Raw genomic sequence first — 20,824 nt, forward strand, 5'->3', positions numbered from 1 at the left:
AGGGAAAAATCGGAGAAACCTCAGGAGACCATGACCGCCATAACCTACTAAAAGATTGATGAATGCGGAAATCCACGTACATTTCCAAACGCACGCAGTTTACACAGAAATTTGTGCTGCTCACGTTTCATGAATGAGATCCACTAAGTGTTTTTTTTATTTTTATGTTTGATCGACTACAGATGGAAATAAATAAATCTGGTGCACCCATCTTTTCGTTTGTTCCTTTTAAAAACGCTAAATGTAAGTGCACATTGTCCCTAAATAAAGTCAAAACTCTAAATCAAACATCATCTGCACTGCAAAAACTCAAAATCTTTCCAAGAATATTTGTCTTATTTCTTGTCAAAATGTCTCATTTCTAGTCAAAACTAATCTCTTTCCACTTAAAATAAGACTAATCACCTAAGAATGAACTTGTTTTTAGATCATTTCCATTTGTTTCAAACAAGTTTTCAATTGAAATAAGTAGAAAAATCTGCCAGTGAAAGCAAGTTTTTTTGTGCTTGTAATAAGAAAGAAAAACTTGCTCCACTATCAGATTTTTCTACTTATTTCAAGTGAAAATCTGCTTGAAAGAAGTAAAAAGTGTCTAAAAACAAGCTGCTTTTAATATGATGAGTCTTATTTTGAGTAGAATGAGATTTGTTTCGACTAGAAATAAGACAAATATTCTTGGTAAGATTTTGAGTTTTTGCAGTGTGATGGATCAGTCGTTGACCTGCTGCTCTGCCTGCATCGTGTGATCCATCGTCTCAGAGGTGGAGTCGCCAGAAGGTGGGACGAGACGAGACGAGACGAGAGGAGACGAGACGAGAGGCTCGAGGACGCCGACATCCATCCAGACATCTGTGCAGCCAGGTGTGGACCGTAAATGCCTCTTCATCCTGAGCCTCGCAGGAAATAACACAGCTAATTGATAAGGCCTCCGAGTTCAAACACTTCTCACGCCTCGGTGGACTGCAGTGTGAGCACAGAAACATTTTTACCCATTAGAGTTGTGGGAAAGCACTGCAAGCATGCTATTAATTAAAGGCTGAGTCAATGAATGTAAGGATGATGTATTAGTCCATGTGCCTGACCACAGGCTGTGGAGTCGGAGTTGGACGTTGCTTTCTCATTAAACATCTTCCACAGACATACACTGCAAAAACTCAAAATCTTACCAGTATGTGTCTTATTTCTAGTCGAAAAAAATCTCATTTTACTTAAAATAAGACTCATCAAATAAAAAGTAGCTTGTTTTTAGACACTTTTTACTTCTTTCAAGCAGATTTTCACTTGAAATAAGTAGAAAAATCTGATAGTGGAGCAAGTTTTTCTTTCTTATTACAAGCACAAAAAACTTGCTTTCACTGGCAGATTTTTCTACTTATTTCAAGTGAAAATTAGTTTGAAACAAGTGAAAATGATCTAAAAACAAGTTAATTTTTAGGTGATGAGTCTTATTTTAAGTGAAAAGAGTTTAGTTTTCACTAGAAATGAGACATTTTGACAAGAAATAAGACAAATATTCTTGGAAAGATTTTGAGTTTTTGCAGTGTAACACATAATTAGAAGAAGAGCAGTGCTGAGTTATTTCACCTGAACAGAACAAGGAATATGAATATAAATGTAATTCATTCACCATCACTTCAGCTCTGAGCTCACACACTCAGCTGAGTTAAAACCAACACACTAAGTCCTGTGACAAATCCCACTGTTTTATGAAGGTCGTAATATTCAGTTTTTATTGGAAGTGTTACTGAGACCTGTGTTTTCAGCTTTATGGTCGTTGTGGAGGAACAACGTCTAGTGATGCTGTTTAACTGTGGAGATTTCACTGTTAATAAACTGTAGCTGGCACTTATTCATGAAGCTGTGGTCGACAGAATAATACAGATACATAACAGATTTATAATATAGAAGATTATTAGTAAAGGGCTATCAAAGGTTAGATGATCAAATACCAGAAATAATACAACTTAAATCATGCAAACAAGTAAATATCTAACAAACACAATTATTTTTACATTACAGGATTATTTAAATAAGAAGAATTAAACAATAATGGTATATATTTTATGTGTTCATGTTGTAGATTTTAAAGACTTAACTCCCATGCAAGTTCAACTTGTGCAGTCTCTTTCTTCATTGTATAGACATGCTTGATTGATTGATTGATTGATTGATTGATTGATTGATTGATTGATTGATTGATTGATTGATTGATTGATTGATTGATTGATTGATTGATTGATTGATTGATTGATTGATTGATTGAAACCTTTATTTATCCCCGTAGGGAGATTCAGGTGTCTGAAACAGCAACATAAAACAAAAAGGAGAGGCAGAAGACGGTCATTTAACAAGATTATTGGTTTATGAAAGGTAACTGGTTAATAAATAAATAAATAAATGAAAAGACAGCATGAAAGATATCAGATACGTCTGAAAAGTGCCAAGTCATAGTTGAAAAGAACCAAGTTTGTGCAAAGCGCCGTGCACCTTCACATCAATGGTAGCAGGAACTGACTGAACTGCAGCTCCTCTGACGACATCTTTTAACTTCTTAGAGTTTCTTCTTAGAGACGTCTTTTAGCATCTTGGATACACATATACAGACCTGCACATGTTATTGTTGTTGTTTTGAACGTCCTCCTTTTGTCAGACTGTTTTCCAGACAGTGGAACGGCTGATTTCAAATGGTTTTGAACTGATCTTTTTTTAAAGTCCCTGACCAGACTGATCCTCTGCTCCAGTCTTCTCTCAGCAGCTCTCTCCATCTCACCATGGTCCGTCAGGAGCTCACACACCAAACTAAATGTCTGAGGTTTAAAAAGCTGAGGAACAATCAAATACTGTAAATGTGGGCATGTCCTGATTTATTCCTCAACATAAATTGCTTTTTTTTTTTTTTTCAGAATTACGCTTTACAGAAAAATCTAAGAAGTATTTTCTTCTGTTTAAATTGTTTAGTTTAGGATTGTTAACATTTATGGTAACACTTTATTTGACGCCTATCTCTATAACGCATTATAACCAGACTTGTAATGAGTTATAATGCAGTTATAGCTGTATAACTATAGTTATAAACACTCATAAATGATCATAATGCTTTATAACAATAATCATAACACACTATAAAGCATTATGACTTATAAGGTCAGGTATTATAATAGGTTATAATTGTTAGTAACTCACTGACAATGTACGTGTTATGCTTATTGTTATAAAGCATTATGATAATTTTTGAGTTTTTATATTGATAGTTATACACATTTATAAGCCAATTATAACACATTATAACTATATTAATAATGCATTATAGATGTGGGCATTGTCAGTGAGTTACTAACAGTTATAACGTATTATAATACCTGACCTTATAAGTCATGATAAGATGCTTTATAGTGTGTTATGATTATTGTTATAAAGCATATATATATATAATTATAGTTATACAGTGCTATAACTGCATTATAACTCCTTATAAATATGGTTATAATGAGTTATAGAGATAGGTGTCAAGTAAAGTGTTACCACATTTATATTAAATATCCATATGTCCATATGTTAAAAAACACAGGCATTTTACCTCTGGTTAATCACAACAGGTAGTGAGAGGGAAGTCCTCTCTTCATTACTGTGAAATTATAAAGTAGGAATTTCATGCCTCACATGGCCGTGATGTACCGACTGTAATGGGACGGTAGCAGTGATTATGTCTAATGGCTCTTTTTATGTGAGTCCGCTGATGTGCAGTTTAAATTTTCTGGTGATTTTGTTACGTGGAACAAGACAAGCTGCGTGGGGCCGGAGAGGAGAGGAGATGACTGCAGTTCATTAAAGAGAATTGTTTCTAGTCTAAGTCCAGTCCAGTTATAAATGGAGGATGTGTTTGTGAGGCTCTGCAGCACCGTGCTCTTCATCCACAGAGGTAATTCTTCCTGCTGGGGAGGGAGAGCCGGCTCTGCTCCGAGGGAAATGATCCCACAGGTTCTGGTCCCATTCAGAAATAAAGAGGAGGATCATGAACGGAAGGTGAGAGAGAGAGTCTGATAAGAAAAAATGAAGTTGGTTTAATGGCCCATGTGAATATGGAGACGAAATCTAAAAGGAAAAGGAGGACGAGATGTTCACACTTTGATGGCTGAGCTCATTTATCCAAGAGGAAGGAAAAAACTCTCAGTATCACTGACTGGGCGCTAAGTGACTGAAGAGGAGGAGTCATGTGGAGCTGAGGCTGCTATTGGCTCAGCCAGCTGTCACTCAAAGCAGCACAACCTCCGTCATACAGAAGAACCTGAAAGCCTTACAGTAATAACACACATTAGTTTTCTGCTGTGACGCTGTCGGACATTTTGACATGAAGATGGACGTTGAACAGCTGCAGGTTTTCATCCTTTATTGTTGTTGTGTTTCTGTGTTGGAGGCTGTAAACCTTCTAATATGATCAGACTTTAGTGTTATATACGTCTTACAGTGATTCAAAGGTTAGTTAATAGCCTACATATCCTGAACTTCTCTCTGCCTTTTTTCAGTTTTACGAGCAAATTTTCATATTATGTTCTCTCTTCTTTTTTTCCAAAATTATATTGGTTTCACAGTATTTGACATTTTCTTTTCTTCTAATGAGAAAAAGAATTCCTGCAGTAGATCAGCTTTAAATATCTCATTCTACTGTCATAAGGACTGTGTAGTGTTTTTTTCATGTCCACACAGGTAAATGCAGCTTGACCTACGGTTGCCAATAGAGAGGCAGTAATTAAGTCAAAGTAGCGCTGGGCAATTTATGGAAAAATAACGGAAACCAACATTTAGAGCCTCTAACCGACATCATTCTGCCTGTGTCGATTATTTCAGTGACTCCGCTCTTTAATTCTCTCCCTATCTGCACCGGCCCCTGAAACGCCCTCTAGTGTCTGTGCAGTCACATGACACCGGCCCGTCGGCCCGTCCAGTCGGCTACATGGATGAAAACTCAAACACCAGCTGACAAAGTGAGCAGTTTGTCCCAAAATGATTGTTGATTATTGCTCCCGCTGCTTTTCTTTTTAGAGTTAAGAGTTTATTCTCCTTTTGTCTCATGTTCTCACTACAAGAAGAAAACTGTTGCTCTCTGTCTCTAGCACAAGAAGCAGGATCAGACTAACCTGAACTCACAGGCGGCCATATTGCGTTGGTTGACTCGCTCTGACTCTGGCTGCAGTAGACGGCTGATTGGCACCAAAAACTACTCATAACTCTGTGAAACTTTGTCCGTTTAACTATTTGCATAACAGCCTGCCAAGCCAGACTACATCTACATCTAGTCTGGCAACGACCGGTCGACCTCGGCTCAATCCAGGGGGCGGGATGAAGGCTGTCTTTCAAACTGCCTCTGCACCAATAGGGTAGCGCTACGACCAATCAGAGCAAAGAGCAGGATGACGTCGGTAGATTAAACTTTTCCCATATACCGTCGGCAAAACACCAAATACATCCTTCTTCAAATGAACGACTTCAGAGCAGTTTCTGGCTCAACTTTTAAAAAGAAAATGACAAGTTGAATTCTTTCAAAGTTGATTCAAACGATTCCTTTGCCAAAGCCATCTTCTTGTCATGTTTTTCACCGTCGCAAGTATGTCGTCATCGCGTTAAGCCGACTCTCTAAACAGATAGAGCGCAGTGATTGGTCAACACAAACGGTGTTCCAGACTCAAAAAGTTCCTATGGCTCGTTTCTAGACCCACCTACGCAAATAGATTTGCAGCAGCTAGGGTGCAGCTAGATTTCTAGGCTATTTGCATAATGTTTTTTGACAGAAAAGTACATGATTCGTGATTTTAATTCTGCAGTATCATGCACTGCATTTTGTGACATTCATAACAAACCAAACTGTCTGGTTTTATCAGTAGAACATGGACCAAGTTGATCAAAGCACTGTACAACATAAACACACAGGTAAAACATATAATAACAATAAAACTGAATAGGATACAGGTAGGCCTAATGTACAGTAAAAACATACAATAAAACAGAAGTGAATATAGATCTAAACTAACTAAGATGCCAAGAAAATGGATCACCGCTGAGACACTCTTCACCAGTATCGCACCCCTATGAGAGATTCATATTGTAACAGAAATAAAGACCAGTTTCCAGTATGAACCGGTACCACACAGCCCTAGTTTTATATAAATGTAAATTGAACATTTTTGTTCCTTGGAATCTGAAATATTTTGTGATACCGTCTTGTAATAAATGATAAAATGATTGACTGACAGTTTAACAATCAGGATGTGAAGCACTAATGTATAGCTCTGTGTAAAAATAATAATATAGCAGCAGCGCTCCATTGTGTTGGCAGCAATTTATTTTTTCATTATTTTCCCTTTTCCTCCTTTTTTTTTCTCCTTTCTGGGCTCTTGATAGATGTTTGTCTGGTTGCTCCCATTCCCACTGACAGTCTGTCCACACTCTGCTATCATTGGATATTATTTCCCTCAAGGTAAAATTTGTTTTGTGCAGAAATGAATTGAGAGCCATGCTGTTGCCCCGCTCGCCTTTTTCCCCAAACTTATTGGTGACATTTTTAATTCATGTACCTCGCTGCAGTCTCCCTGAGGACATCTGGCTTTCTCTCTCTTTTATTGATATTTATGGTGTAATGCTGTCCGGGCGCGGGGACGCTGACAGCTCACTCTCAAAAGCAGCACTTGGATTGTTTGCTGCTGCTGCGCGGAGCAATAATGTATTTGTCACCCGCTGCCAAACACCATACACTCCCCCGTTCATCTTTTTTCTTCCATTTTCTGTACAACAAAGCAGAGCTATGTTCTACTTTCCCTCGGCAGGTACCGGGATATATGAGGACGTGAGCTGTGAAACCCTTTGGTGAGACTCAACACCATTATTACACAGAACAATTGGCTCAGCGCTCTCATTCATGAACGTCCAGGTTCTCTGAAACACGCCGAGCAAATGTCACATCGGGGACGAGGAGCGTATTAAAGTTTCTGTGTTACATGACCATGAGTGATGCACTGCTGCTGCTATTCAGCTTTTTATAAAACCATAAAATGCACTGAAATGATTCAAATTCATCTTATTTTCACTTGTTACCAGTGGAAATAACAGCGTAGCTGCAAGTTAATTACTGGAATTTGTAAAAGTTGGTCATGAAGAGACCGACAAGGAGCGACTTTATGATTCAATGACACAAAAAATGTTCAAAATTAAGTTTTTAAAATAATTTTGACAGCTAAAAAAAAAAAAAAGATGATAATATAATGATGATACTTTCTTTTTTGCGGTGTAACTGTACAAAAAAATCATATTTTGCAAAAGGATGAGTACCAAATTCAGTACTTTTATTGCTACCAAGCGAATTCTCACAGTAATCGAGTATGTAAAATCAAACGGTACCACATGTTGGTACCTGAACCTCTTTGTCTGTGAGACAGTGGAGGACTCTCGTTCTCTGTCTCTCACAAACACATTGACAACGGCGCTGTCTAAACCCGACCGGACGCACTGGTTCGGACCGGAAATACCGATGACTCGAGTCCGGTCGGGCTTCAGGCTTCGTTTTTGTTTGACTGGTTCGGTTAGAGAGTTGATGCCAGTAGGTTGCCACTTTCAGTCCAATTAAGGCAAATACAGATCGGATCGGATTTGTCGGATTTGGAGAAGTCCAGTCTGAATTGGACAAACACGTTTACATGCACTTTAGTTTGTCCAGTTATAGTCAGATTAAGGCCATAATTCAATTGTCATGTGAAAGTACTGAATGTTCTGTCAGGAAAATCTGTACTGTTTAGTAACATGCAGAAGTACAGAGGTCGATGTAGTTTCTTATTTTCATTATGTATGTTTAAGGTTGTCCAAAGGGGTTGATTATGTCAGTGTACTAATAGTAAAACATAAAGAAGACAGAAGATGTTGAAATGTCAAGGTATACTGCTAAACCTGTCTTGCATATAAAAACATATAAAAACAACTTTAAGGTAGTTGTTACTGAGAGAATATCAATGAACTGATTCATGTTATTGATGAAGACGATGTGAGATGGAGAGACTATACTTCAAACAGTTTGTCTCAAGGCTCTACTCTGCTTGTTTACACGAAACCAGAACAATAAATATTAAAAAATCCAAAGTTTTGGCTAATTTTTGAATAAACAAAATAACTTCAATTACCACACATACACACAAAAAGGTATCAATAAGAGGTAACAATACTGGTTCCCAGGAACCGGGTAATGTGAAAGGTACCAACCATAGTCATGTACGACACAATAATTGCTGAAAATCAAGTTCTCAAATAATCTTGACAGCTATTCATGAGGCTAGTCTTTTTTTGGGGTGTAACTGGAGAGAATGAATCACATTTTGCAGTAGTTTTGGTTGTTAAAATGTCCTTGAACATCACATAACCTGCAATTCTTGCTGTTATTACAGTAAAAAAAAACATTCCTGGTCCAGCTCATTATGGTCTGGAGCCCAGTGTTTTTGTGCAGGTGGATATTACCCTGCACTCTCTCTCCTCTCCAGTATTTAGTGCTTTAACTGCCGGTTTATCCTCCGACTGCACCGACGCCACCGTGAAAACCAGACGCCGGCGTTCCTCCACCGAGCGAAACTCAATCACAACAGAAGAAAAACCAACATTTTCTCTGTGAGAATACAGAAATTTCACACTCTGAAATCACATTTCTCTCCTCGCTGCTGCTGCTGCTGCTCCGTCGTACCTTTGGAGGAGGAGGAGGTGAGGTGGCGGCTGAGTGTGAGCGCTGTCAGGCGGCTCCATAATTCACTGCATGTGGTTTTTCATTCAGTCAGAGCGAGTGTATTTGTGCACTAACTCTCTCGCAGCCTTTGTTGCCGCTCAGTCGGTTGAAAGCAGAAGATCTATCTGAAATAAATCTATGAGATCTTGGATGGATCAAATAGAGAAAGCTATTTATAGAGAAGAGCTGCAGGAGCGGGAGGTTTTCGCTGTATTCTCCGTGTGCCATGGAGCATTAGGCTCCAACAATGGCTGAAAGGAGGAGGTCTGCTGGAGCAGAAACATTAGGACTTCCTGTTTGACGGCTGGAAATGGAGTCAGAGCCGTGACGGCGGCGGCGGCGGCGGCCGTGGCCCAGCATTCATATGGAGATCACCGGGGTCGGGCCTGGTTAGAATATGAATCCTCCTCGTCCTGTCCACTCCTGTCTCTTTAGGGTACGGACCTAATCACTGAATACATTAAATGAAATGTGATTGGTTGGATACTAGACTTCGACTAACCTTTAATAGGCTGCGTCTCATCACTGGAACGACTGAGCCAGTTTAATTGGACGGATGAGAGCAGGTTGGAGCCAGGCCTCAGTCGGTCAGTCAGTCGCCTCACAGTCGGAGCTGTTGGGTCCGATTTGTTTCCCAGCGGCAGCAGGAAGTCTTCACATGTCTTCACACTTCTCTTCCTCCTCCTCTGCTGCTGCTTCCTCATCTGACCAATGACAGGGCGGCTTCGACCCCTAGAGACCAGGCAGGCAGGTTTGTACTGCCTACTGCTGTCTACTGCTCCGGTGTACTTTCACCTAGAGACTCCATTTAAACTTTAAACTGTAGACACAAGTCTTGTGTATTGGTGTATTAACCCACGTTTTAATCGGTCATATAGTTATTGATCAATCACTGTTCAATGACCATGATCATTTTTGGAGAAATGTTGAGATTATAATGGGTGTGTATTGCACGGAATGTTCGTGTCAGAGTGGGTGACATCATCAGTCAGAGTGGGAGAGAGGCCAGAAAAATTCTAAAATTTTTCTCTTTCCACACTCCTCCTGGACACAATTTACACTCTACACACATGATTTTTTTTCCAAATGTGTAGACAAACTTGTTCTGTCTCTCACCATGTGCTAAAAATATCTGAGAGACTTACATAATTTGAATTATCAGCCTCTAAGTGCGGCCACGTCTGTCTCTGCTCCTCATTGACTCCAATACAAAGATTTTCTGAGAGGAGCAAAACGGACAGATATTTTAAACTCGCACGTGTCTCCAAAATATTTACTGTAGAAACACCAAAATCACACCAAATCGTTCAGGAAGTCCTTACAGCGATGATGGTCTGTGTTTTGTTCTGATAGGAGTTACCGTTTTGTCACAGTAAGTCCAAATGTGAGACCAGTGCAGAGGCAGAAAATCGCTCTTTTTCTCCATGTTTCTGTCTGTCTCAGCCTGGGGGGCCCCTATCGTCATGGCAACCACCTCAAGTTGCCGTGGTAACCTCTGAGCCTCAGGCCAGAGCTCGTTAAGGTTCATAAACAATCCACCTGGAGCTCGTTAACATGTTTATAAACACAAACAGACTCTAACCAGTTGTTGAAGCTGTTCTCAGATGAAATTGTGCCACATTTAGTTTCAGTTTGAGTTTCCGCTGCAGCCTCTCCTCAGTCCTCACTGTGGTTTCTTATATGAGACGTTTTACACTCAGATTATTGTACAGTGAAATGTCCTTTTTGCTGTTGTACTATTGTGTTATTGCCTGGTGAGAGGATTTAACTGCCATCACCAACTAATCCTGTCACAGCACTGTGTCCTTGATATCCTGTCCCTGTCGAGGCAGAGCCGCTGATTGTACAGAAACGCTTCAAATACAATAGATATATGTGTGTGTGGTTTATCTCAGGTTAAAAGAAGACGACACAACACAGACTTGGGTTTAAATTGGATGGATTGTGGTTGTTCCTCCTCCAGCTACAGTTCACTCAGAGCTTCTGCTCCATTCACTCAGTTCACATTGACTCACTGTAAAATAAAAATGAAAACATCGAAACATAAAAGGGTGAATTCTCCTGGTGAAGGATGATGTTGATTCACAGATGTGTAGGAGCTAATCACTACATTATGATTCATTGATACCAAAACTATGAAGACCTTTTAATACCTGTAAATTATAAACTACTGAAACAGTTCAGTTCAGCAGCTCATTAATTTATGAGCTGATTCAATGATCGGCTAATTCTTAATTAATGGATTCACACCTCACTCACTCCTACGCAGGGTTTTCTGTTCCTTAGCTGAGATGTCATAACACACACACACACACACACACACACACACACACACACACACACACACACACACACACACACACACACACACACACACACACACACACACACACACACACACACAATGTTAAATGTAGAGAGGGAATGTGATGACTGGAGCTCTGGTTCTTATTCATGAATTTTTTTCAATCTATTTTCTGTCTATCTATCTATCTATCTATCTATCTATCTATCTATCTATCTATCTATCTATCTATCTATCTATCTATCTATCTATCTATATTTTTCTACTTGAATCATTCTCATTCCTCCATCACTATGTTATATAGAAATAGGCCTATGAGTTGAGGCGGAAGAGAAGAAAACAGCTGGAGAACTGTCTCAGTGTTTCATCTCTAATAGTTTCAGTGGTTAGTAATATAAAATAGGAAGCCACTAAGATATTTTAAGGGACAGTTCACCCAAAATTCAAATTGCACTTATGATCTCCTCCCCCTCATGTGGACTAAGGGCTGGGAGAAGTTTCAGAGTCCTCCGTGGCTTCTCTGAGTTACAGGGGGTCTCGGCGTAGCAGTGCATGTCCATATGACGGTTGCAAATGGATACCAACTGTCTTCGTAACAAAAAGACACACCAAAAAACATCCAGATACCTCCATGCTGCTCGTATGTAATGTCCCTCTTGTATTGAAGCCCCGAAATGCAAAATTGTTCCAACATTTTTTTAATAAGTCTATATTTCAAGCTTGTTTGTAGCGGAAGCTCCTCTTCCTGGTGTGCCCATTTTTTTTCCACTTTTATTGATTTATATTTTACATTTTATCTTTATTCACTGACTGTTTTATTTAAATGACTGTGATCCATGTGAACCAGGAGGGGTTGTTTTTAAACCACATGCTGACCTCAGATCAGAGCACAGCAGCAAACCACTCCAAAAACACACTGATAAATATCCATTAACATTTCTAATGCTGCTATTATGTAATTTTAAATGTCAGTACTGTCAGTCTGAGTGCACAGCCGCCTTCATTAACAATACAGAGGTGATAAAAATAACTAGTTTGTCTCCTGCAGCAGCTTCAAGATTCACTCTTTATCTTGTGTGTGTGTGTGTGTGTGTGTGTGTGTCATTGACAAATAAATGCACAATAGATGTAATTCAAAGTCAGAGGCAGTAATTACACACTCTGTAGTTGATGTCAGTGTTGATGTGAAGCAGAGAGGACACACACATTGACACATGGATGGATTTTAACTCACCTGTGTTTTTAATTAACAACGATGATGAAGATGATGTAACGGCTTTTTGTGTCTTCACTCATTGATAATCAATCTTAGCGCCAATCGTAACGAGCTTAACGACGAGTAGGCTACAACACAGACATGTTAGGACTGAATGAGCAGCCAATCACAGTCTGCAGAGATCACAACACACACACACACACACAAGTAAAAATACCATAAATCCTCCAATAGAAGCTCCGGCTTTGTGTCTGTACAGGCTTTTATTTAGTTTTTCTGCTCAGTAAAGATGAAACTCCTCTCCAGTGGTTCTGTTGTTGTTGCTGTTTAAAAAGAGTCATTAGAATTGTTGTATTATCATCTTTTTTCTTTCTCAGGATGAAAATACAAGTTATCAGGTGGCAGCAACATACAAACAAACCAACATTACAAAAGAGGACAAAGACAAAACTAAACTAAAACTAAAAGAGCAAACAAGCTAAAACAATTAAGTAGGCTAATACATCACGACAGGCCGCGGCATACGCTCATTATACCACAGCTAAGGGGCGTTGTTTGGCGTGACGTGAAGCGAAGAGATGAATCCCGCTTTAGTATGTATATGTATAATGAGCATATACCACAGCTGGAGTGATGTATTGCTTTTATAAAAGCCAATAATAACAATATGAAAGAGGAATACGTAATCAATTTTATGTTGTTTTTATTCAATCAGAAATACATATTATCTAATAAAATAAAATAAAAAATAGTCCCACCTCTCCGGACGTCAGCTCTGCATGTCGTCTTTTCCTCTGCTCTTTGTTCAGGTGAAAGTCACGGCTCAGTCCCCTCTACCATTATTAACCCTCCCTGGAGGTGAAAGTTCACCGTAAACATGTGAATTCAACTGATTTAGTGTATTTGTTAACGTCGTAAAAACACTGGCTACCTTTTGCTATCGACTGCAACAGTTTTCCATTCCTACTTCCCTGACGCGGAGTGATACGCTGTGATAAGGCTTTAGAATTGTAGCTGTGGTAAACGCTCTGTTAACAACCAATCAGATTGCAGGATTTCACCTTTCTGTTTTATAAGACAGCTTTAAACAACAGTACAGGATCCAAACAGAACAACATTAAAAACAAAAACTAACAATTATTTGGTTTTAGTTTATTGTCATATACATTAAAAATACTGCACAGTCAATGCGATGGAAAGCCAGTCTGCCAGACACCTCTTCAATCCTCATCACAATAAAAACAATAAGTCAATAAATAGTCATTCATTAAAACAGTCAAAACAACATTCAATAAAGAAAAAAGACAAACATGTAGGTGTCTTTCTGACTTCAAAAAGAGTCCTCTTTGTTGACTTTGTTGTTTTTACATAGGGAGGTATTTCCATACTTCCACCTCTCCTGCACAATGATTAATTTTATTATTTTCATAGTTTTTATTGAGGCTCTATAATGTGCAAATAAACTAAACAAAACTAAAGGAGTAAAAATAGAAGGAAACATCTGGATCCAGTGCAGCATTCATTTAGAAGAAGTTTAATCACTGATTGAACTTCGGGTCAAAAACATGAACAAATAACTCAGCTCCTCCAGGTGTTAGAGGTGTTACAGGGACAACTAGAAAATTTCCTCTCGGGAAATTTTGAAAGGCCCACGGGGCTACTGCCGGTTTTGCCATCTCTGTCAACATGGGAATCAAACCCACGATCTTAAGGTCAAGACAGAGCTGATCAGACAGACACATGATCATCTTTCTATAAGCACTGATATGGAGGAGCTGTAACCACATTAGGTTAACTGTGTGTGTGTGTGTGTGTGTGTGTGTGTGTGTGTGTGTGTGTGTGTGTGTGTGTGTGTGTGTGACTGTAATCACATGAAGCTGGCTCTAGAGTCTGTGTGTGTGTTGTAGTTAGTTAGTAGCTGCATCCTGTGTCAGTCTGATTTAGCTGTGTCTGTGTTTATAAACATTTAAACGAGCGCCAGGTGGATTGTTTATGAAGTTAACGAGCTCTGGCCTGAGGATCAAAGAGGTTACCACGGCGATAGGGGCCCCCGCAGGCTGAGACAGACAGAAACGTGGAGAAAAAGAGCCATTTTCTGCCTCTGCACCGGTCTCACATTTAGGCTTAGGGTGAGAAAACGGTAACTCCTATCAGAACAAAACACAGATCAACGTTGCTCTAAGGACTTACTGAAAATGTTGGTACGATTTGGTGTTTCTACAGTAAATATTTTGGAGACGCTGGCAGTTTTAAAACATCAGGCCGTTCTGCTTCTCTCAGAAAATATTTGTATTGGAGTCAATGAGGAGCAGAGACAGACGTGGCCGCACTAAGAGGCTCCGAGTTTAAATTCTGTAAGTCTCTCTGATATTTTGAGCAGATGATGAGTGACAGAACAAGTTTGTCTACAAATTCTGAAAAAAATATGTGTGTGGAGTGTAAATTGTGGCCATATGGAGGTTGGATAGAGAAAAAATCTGGAGTTTTTCTGGCATCTCTCCCACTCCGACCGATGATGTCACGCACTCTGACACGAACATTCCGTGCAATACACAACCATTATAATCTCATAATTTCTCCAAAAATGATCATGGTCATTGAACAGGGATTGATCAAAAACTATATGACCTATCAAAACGTGGAATAATACGCCAATACACAAGACTTGTGTCTACTATAGGTGAAAGTATGCCTGAGCAGTAGACATTTGTTAAACTCCGATGATTGGTCTTTTTCGCTCTTTTTTTTTCGCCCGTCCCATTGACTTCAATGCAAATTTTTGCGCAGTTTTTCCAAAAAATTCGTAAACTGTTGAGAAAAGTAATAGCACACCGATCCTGATCAAACCGCACGTTTTGATATATAATTTGTCCTGCAACTCGAAGAGTAGTAGCAAATCGAAAATAATGAAGATGAAAAATAATATTTAGGAAGAAAAAATCCACACAATAACAGTAATGCCCGGGCTTTGCTTCAGCTATTTCATAGCTGTTGGGACCAGTGCCCGGTGCGATTGCCTGTGGCCCTAATAACACAAAGTCACATTAGTCACGGTGAAGCTGCATCATCATTATCTCCTTCCACTGAGCAAGTCCTTCACAGTCCTGATGCTGGGATTAACTCCCGTGCTGCTGCTGCTGCTGCTGCTGCTGCTGTGCATGCATATGAGCAGCAGCGCTGGGTTGACATTAATTTTAGATTGCACGCTGTTGTACGACAGCTTTTAGGAACCAGTTTGACTAATGAGCTCTGCACATGAAATAGTAAAGTGGTTTGTCTGCCTGCACCTGTCGGCCCTGAACCACTGACCCCGGTCTGATGCTCTGGGAGTCCAACGTCTCTTAATCTCAGCAGCAGCAGCAGCAGCAGCAGCAGCAGCAGCAGCAGCAGCAGCATTAACAGCAGCAGCAGCAGCAGCAGCAGCAGCAGCAGCAGCAGCAGCAGCATTAACAGCAGCATTAACAGCAGCAGCAGCAGCAGCAGCAGCGCTCACCTCGCCGACCTGCAGCAGCTCCACACAGCCACACACCACACAACCACACACTGGGCTCTCAGGCTTCATACGAGATAACAGCTGGACTGTCAGGTCCACCCGGCCTGGCTCGGCTCGGCTCGGCTCGGCTCTAACGTTGAAGTCACAGGTCACCTGACTGGCAGCGGTCAACGCTTTGATTATTACAGCAATCACTGCAAAAACTCAAAATTTTACCAAGAATATTTGTCTTATGTTTTAGTCAAAACAAATCTCATCATACTTAAATTAAGACTCACCACATTTAAAAAGTAGCTTGTTTTTAGACACTTTTTACTTCTTTCAAGGATATTTTCACTTGGAATAAGTAGAAAAATCTGACAGTGGAGCAAGTTTTTCTTTCTTATTACAAGCACAAAAAACTTGCTTTCACTGGCAGATTTTTCTACTTATTTCAAATGAGTTTGAAACGTGTTTCTTTGGTTCTTACGTTACGTACTGTACGTCTGGTTTTGTCTCCCTTTTGTCTCCTGGAACCGTTGATTAAAGTTGTGCCAATTCTCATCAACATTCAGTCTGTCTGGTGGTTTTAGATCCTTGTCGTCCTTCTCAGTTTGCTGTTGGTACCATGTGATGTTTGTGTTCCCAAAGCATGAGGTTGTGTTATTCCACCAGTAACTCATTAATTGTCTCTTTGTCAGCAACATGTGACCTCCTGCAGTCTCTTCTCACTCTGCTCTATCACTCACTTAAGTATCGTAAGTTAAGTACTGAACTCTATTGCTGCCTAGTGGACAAAACATGCAATAATAGCATCTTATTATAACTAGAACTGAGTATTGCGACTTATCTGCTGAATTAATTTGATTCCGATTCACAAGGTCCCCCAGTTTGCTTGGTTATGAAAGAGATTTTCACAAAACTAATGTTGCAAATTGTACAAAAATGGAAATATCTAACCTGTTACAATACAATACAATACAATAGGCTACAATAAATCTTTATTTTCTAACATGGTGGAAAATTGCCTTCGTCTCACGGTAAAAAAGATAAAAAAAATTTCATTAAAAACACAGTTAAAAACATTGTTAAAGAGTTAAGGACACAGTTAAGACACACAAGTAAGGAAGGAAAATGAAAATGTTCCTGTTACATTGTTAAAAATATTAATGTTTACATTAAAATTGACCAAAAAGCAGTTACATTGATGCACATTTATTTCACATTAACCTCCTCCAGAAGCAAACAGTGCAACAGTGCAATGTCGTACATTAAAAGATCGATGCATGGATTTTATGCATCGATATCGGATCTTTCAAATGAAGATCGATATGAATCTGAAAATCGATTGTTTAAACCCAGCCCTAATGATAACAGTTTCCCTCCAATATGTTATTAAAATGTTAATTTTCCTTCTTTCTTGTGACGGGTGAGGATTCTCTTTTGTTTTCTGTCTGTAAAGTAACTCTGTTTCTGTTTCTCTTCATTAACTGTAGTCGACCTGTTCAGTCCCGGTGTTGTGGCGTCCCACAGGGAAACGAACTGGAGCCGCTGTCGTTCTGTAGATAAACGTGACGATGACGATGATGATCCCTCTGTGTGAAGACGACGGTTGTTCAGGACTGAGTGACACTGACAGATGAAGGTTTCTTCTTTCTGTGTGAATAATCTGAATATTCCTGATAGGAGTAAAATATTTTTGCTGATGAAGCCGGATGAATGTTGTTTTGGAGGGAACAACATAACACTGAAACAATGAGACACACACTTTTTCTGACATGATTTATTGTGTTGGATGAGACTGTACTTATCAGTGTGGTGCTGTGTTTGTTTTGCAGCCACGCCATGCGTAGCACAGTTAATTACAGTGCTTGTATTAATGAGCATCCTCCATTAATCCATCAGAGTGAAACACAAATAGTCGCAGCCCTGCAGCACAGCGAGCAGCGGCCCAATCACAACACGAACCAACAACTCTACATTCATCACACTGGAATATACAGCTACACACACACGTGCACATAACAAGGATGTGCATGTGAGATTTAAAGGTGGATTTGCACCAAACTGATGAGACACTTTAATTAACATGTTAAATATTGCATCATCTTGCAACATACTGTATAGTGCTGCTCTGTCTCCTCCTGCTTGTCTAATGAATGTGTGCAGGCTGTTTCAGGCAGTGTATGTGTATGTGTGTATGTGTGTGTGTGTGTGTGTGTGTGTGTGTGTGTGTGTGTGTGTGTGTGTGTGTGTGTGTGTGTGTGTGTGTGTGTGTGTGTGTGTGTGTGTGTGTGTGTGTGTGTGTGTGTGTGTGCAAAAACTCAAGATCTTACCAAGAATATTTGTCTTATTTCTAGTCAAAATGTCATTTCTAGTCTCAAATCTCATTACACTCAAAATAAGACTCATCACATTAAAAAGCAGCTTTTTTTTAGACACTTTTAACTTCTTTCAAGCAGATTTTCACTTGAAATAAGTAGAAAAATCTGATAGTGGAGCAAGTTTTTCTATGCTTAAAACGTAGGTGATGAGTCTTATTTTAAGTGCAAAGAGATTAGTTTTGACTAGAAATGACATTTTGACAAGAAATAAGACAAATATTTTGAGTTTTTGCAGTGTGTGTGTGTGTGTGTGTGTGTGTGTGTGTGTGTGTGTGTTTCTGATGATTTATCTTATAGTTTGAACTAATGAGGAGTTGGAGATGTGGCTGCTGCAGTCACAGGAAGCTGCCAACAGCTCTGCAGAAACTGCGGCTAATTTCTTTAAATTCTCTCTTTCTTCTTTTATTTATTTATTTATATATTTCTTGATTGAATTTAGCTCTGGCTCTGGTGCAACCTGGCGTTCTCTTCTGTTTCTGTTCTGTTCTTGTCTTTGCTGGAATAATTCGAGCTCCTGGCTGGAACACACTCTGTAGAAAATAACAATACGGCCTCGATATCCAAGGCCTGACACGTTCTCCTGATTGAGCTGTCAGGAGCTTATTGGCTTCGTTGATCAAGCATCAGCAGCAGAGCTACACAAGCTGTTGACAGCACAGGCAGCCAAATATTATTATGAGTGAATATATCTAAAAATACACCGAGATGGAAATAGATACCGGTTTGGAGTGTGACTGAAGGAATGACAGGGAGGAGATGTGAACTCTGACTGAGGCTCGTTACATCTGAGGCAGAGAACATGTAGAGAGGCGACTTTAACTGTAAATATGGTTTATAATAAGAGTCATTAGTCTGACACATAAACACAGAGAGAATAAATAAAGCTGCTCTGTCTCTAACTTATTGTTATAGGAGCATCTGCTGGAGTGAAGCTCTCAAAGTCTGTGGACGCAGGTTAAAGGGATAGTTCAACATTTTGTCAAACTGGCCCATCACCATAATCCCTATAGTCATAGCAGTAGTTTCGTTACCTTTAACTGTCGGTGCAAGCTGTTTTTAGAACGGCGGAGCAGAGCCGTGAGCTGCTCAGAGCTACGCTACGGAGGCTCATTATGGGATTTCTTGGTTTCCCTCATCATCAAACTCATCAAATACACAATCCAACAACTCCACAACGCTCTGGTGGACAAGTTGTGAGCTGCACATTCACCACGCTATGAGATAATAACACAACGTTACCACACAGAGTTGTTTTAGAGGGAAATACAGAGACTGTTGATGAAAAACTGTCCCTGAAGGCAACGTGCAGCAGCAGTTTTACATGAATTTCCCTCTAAAACAACTCTGTGTGATAACGTTGTGTTATTATCTCATAGCGTGGTGAATGTGCAGCTCACAACTTGTCCACCAGAGCGTTGTGGAGTTGTTGGATTGTGTATTTGATGAGTTTGATGAGGGAAACCAAGAAATCCCATAATGAGCCTCCGTAGCGTAGCTCTGAGCAGCTCACGGCTCTGCTCCGCCGTTCTAAAAACAGCTTGCACCGACAATTAAAGGTAACGAACCTACGACTATAGGGATTATGGCAATGGGCCAATTTGACAAAATGTTGAACCATCACTTTAAAGACAGATTTCTAAACTTTGACCCCAGAGAAAAAAACATCAGATGGATCCAACAACAAACACATGATATGAATACGATCAGTATGAAAACACGGCTTCAATATTTGCCTCAGAGTTCAATTTAGTGTCCATTATTGGCCTTGAAGTGACAGATCGTTGAGGATGTGACTCATATTCAGATGGTAACGTGTTCTGTTCCTATAGACAGAGGACAGAGGTGAAGCAGGAAGAGCAACTCCTCCTCCATCTCTCCTCACATTCAACAGCCTAAATACATTAAAAAAAAAGAGAAGAGAGTTCCTCCTCCTCCACCACTGAGACACTGAACTCATCACATCAGACTAATGGACTGAGGTTATGACTCCTCTGACTGGAAATGGAGTTCCCCTCCGTTTGTGAAAATGCAACTCCACAGAGGCAGCGCGGTAATGAAAGAGCCTGAAACGCAGCGACGAGAAACATTAAAAAAAATATATTGACAATTTCCAGGTAGATGATCTTAAATCAATGCAAATGATCGGTGACATTGAAGCTTTAAGTGAATGAATCAGCAACATTTGTAAAGATGGTTTTTTGTAAAGCTCGTCCTTCATCCTTCACCTGCTTACACATGCTTCTGGTTTTTAATTATAGTTAACTCATAATTTATTCATTAATACATTTAAATGTTGAATTAAAACCTTAAACTACAACAATCTTTTGGAGAATAGAACATTTGCCAGTGATTATTCTACTATTCCTTATTTAAATTGAAAAACTAAATGAGCTAAATATGATTCATCGGAAAAACATCATAAATTGCATTAATTAATGTCCAAGTTATTTCATCTGTGTCTTTTATATTCAGTCTTGTTAGTTGTGACTGTTTAGAGTAAAGTCTGCTCTGTTTAGACGCGTCAACAAGCAGCAACAGAAGAAAATCAGTTTTATTTATTTCTCTTCATATTTCCAAATGTTTTATTGATGTATTTATTATTATTTTTTTGTTTTGTTTTGTTCTTTGTTTTTATATTTCCACATTTATATTCATATTTTTTCATATTCAAGAACAGGCTTCTTCTTTTTTTATT

The sequence above is a fragment of the Trachurus trachurus genome, assembly GCF_905171665.1.
Source record: "Trachurus trachurus genome assembly, chromosome: 14".
Lineage (NCBI taxonomy): Eukaryota > Metazoa > Chordata > Actinopteri > Carangiformes > Carangidae > Trachurus > Trachurus trachurus.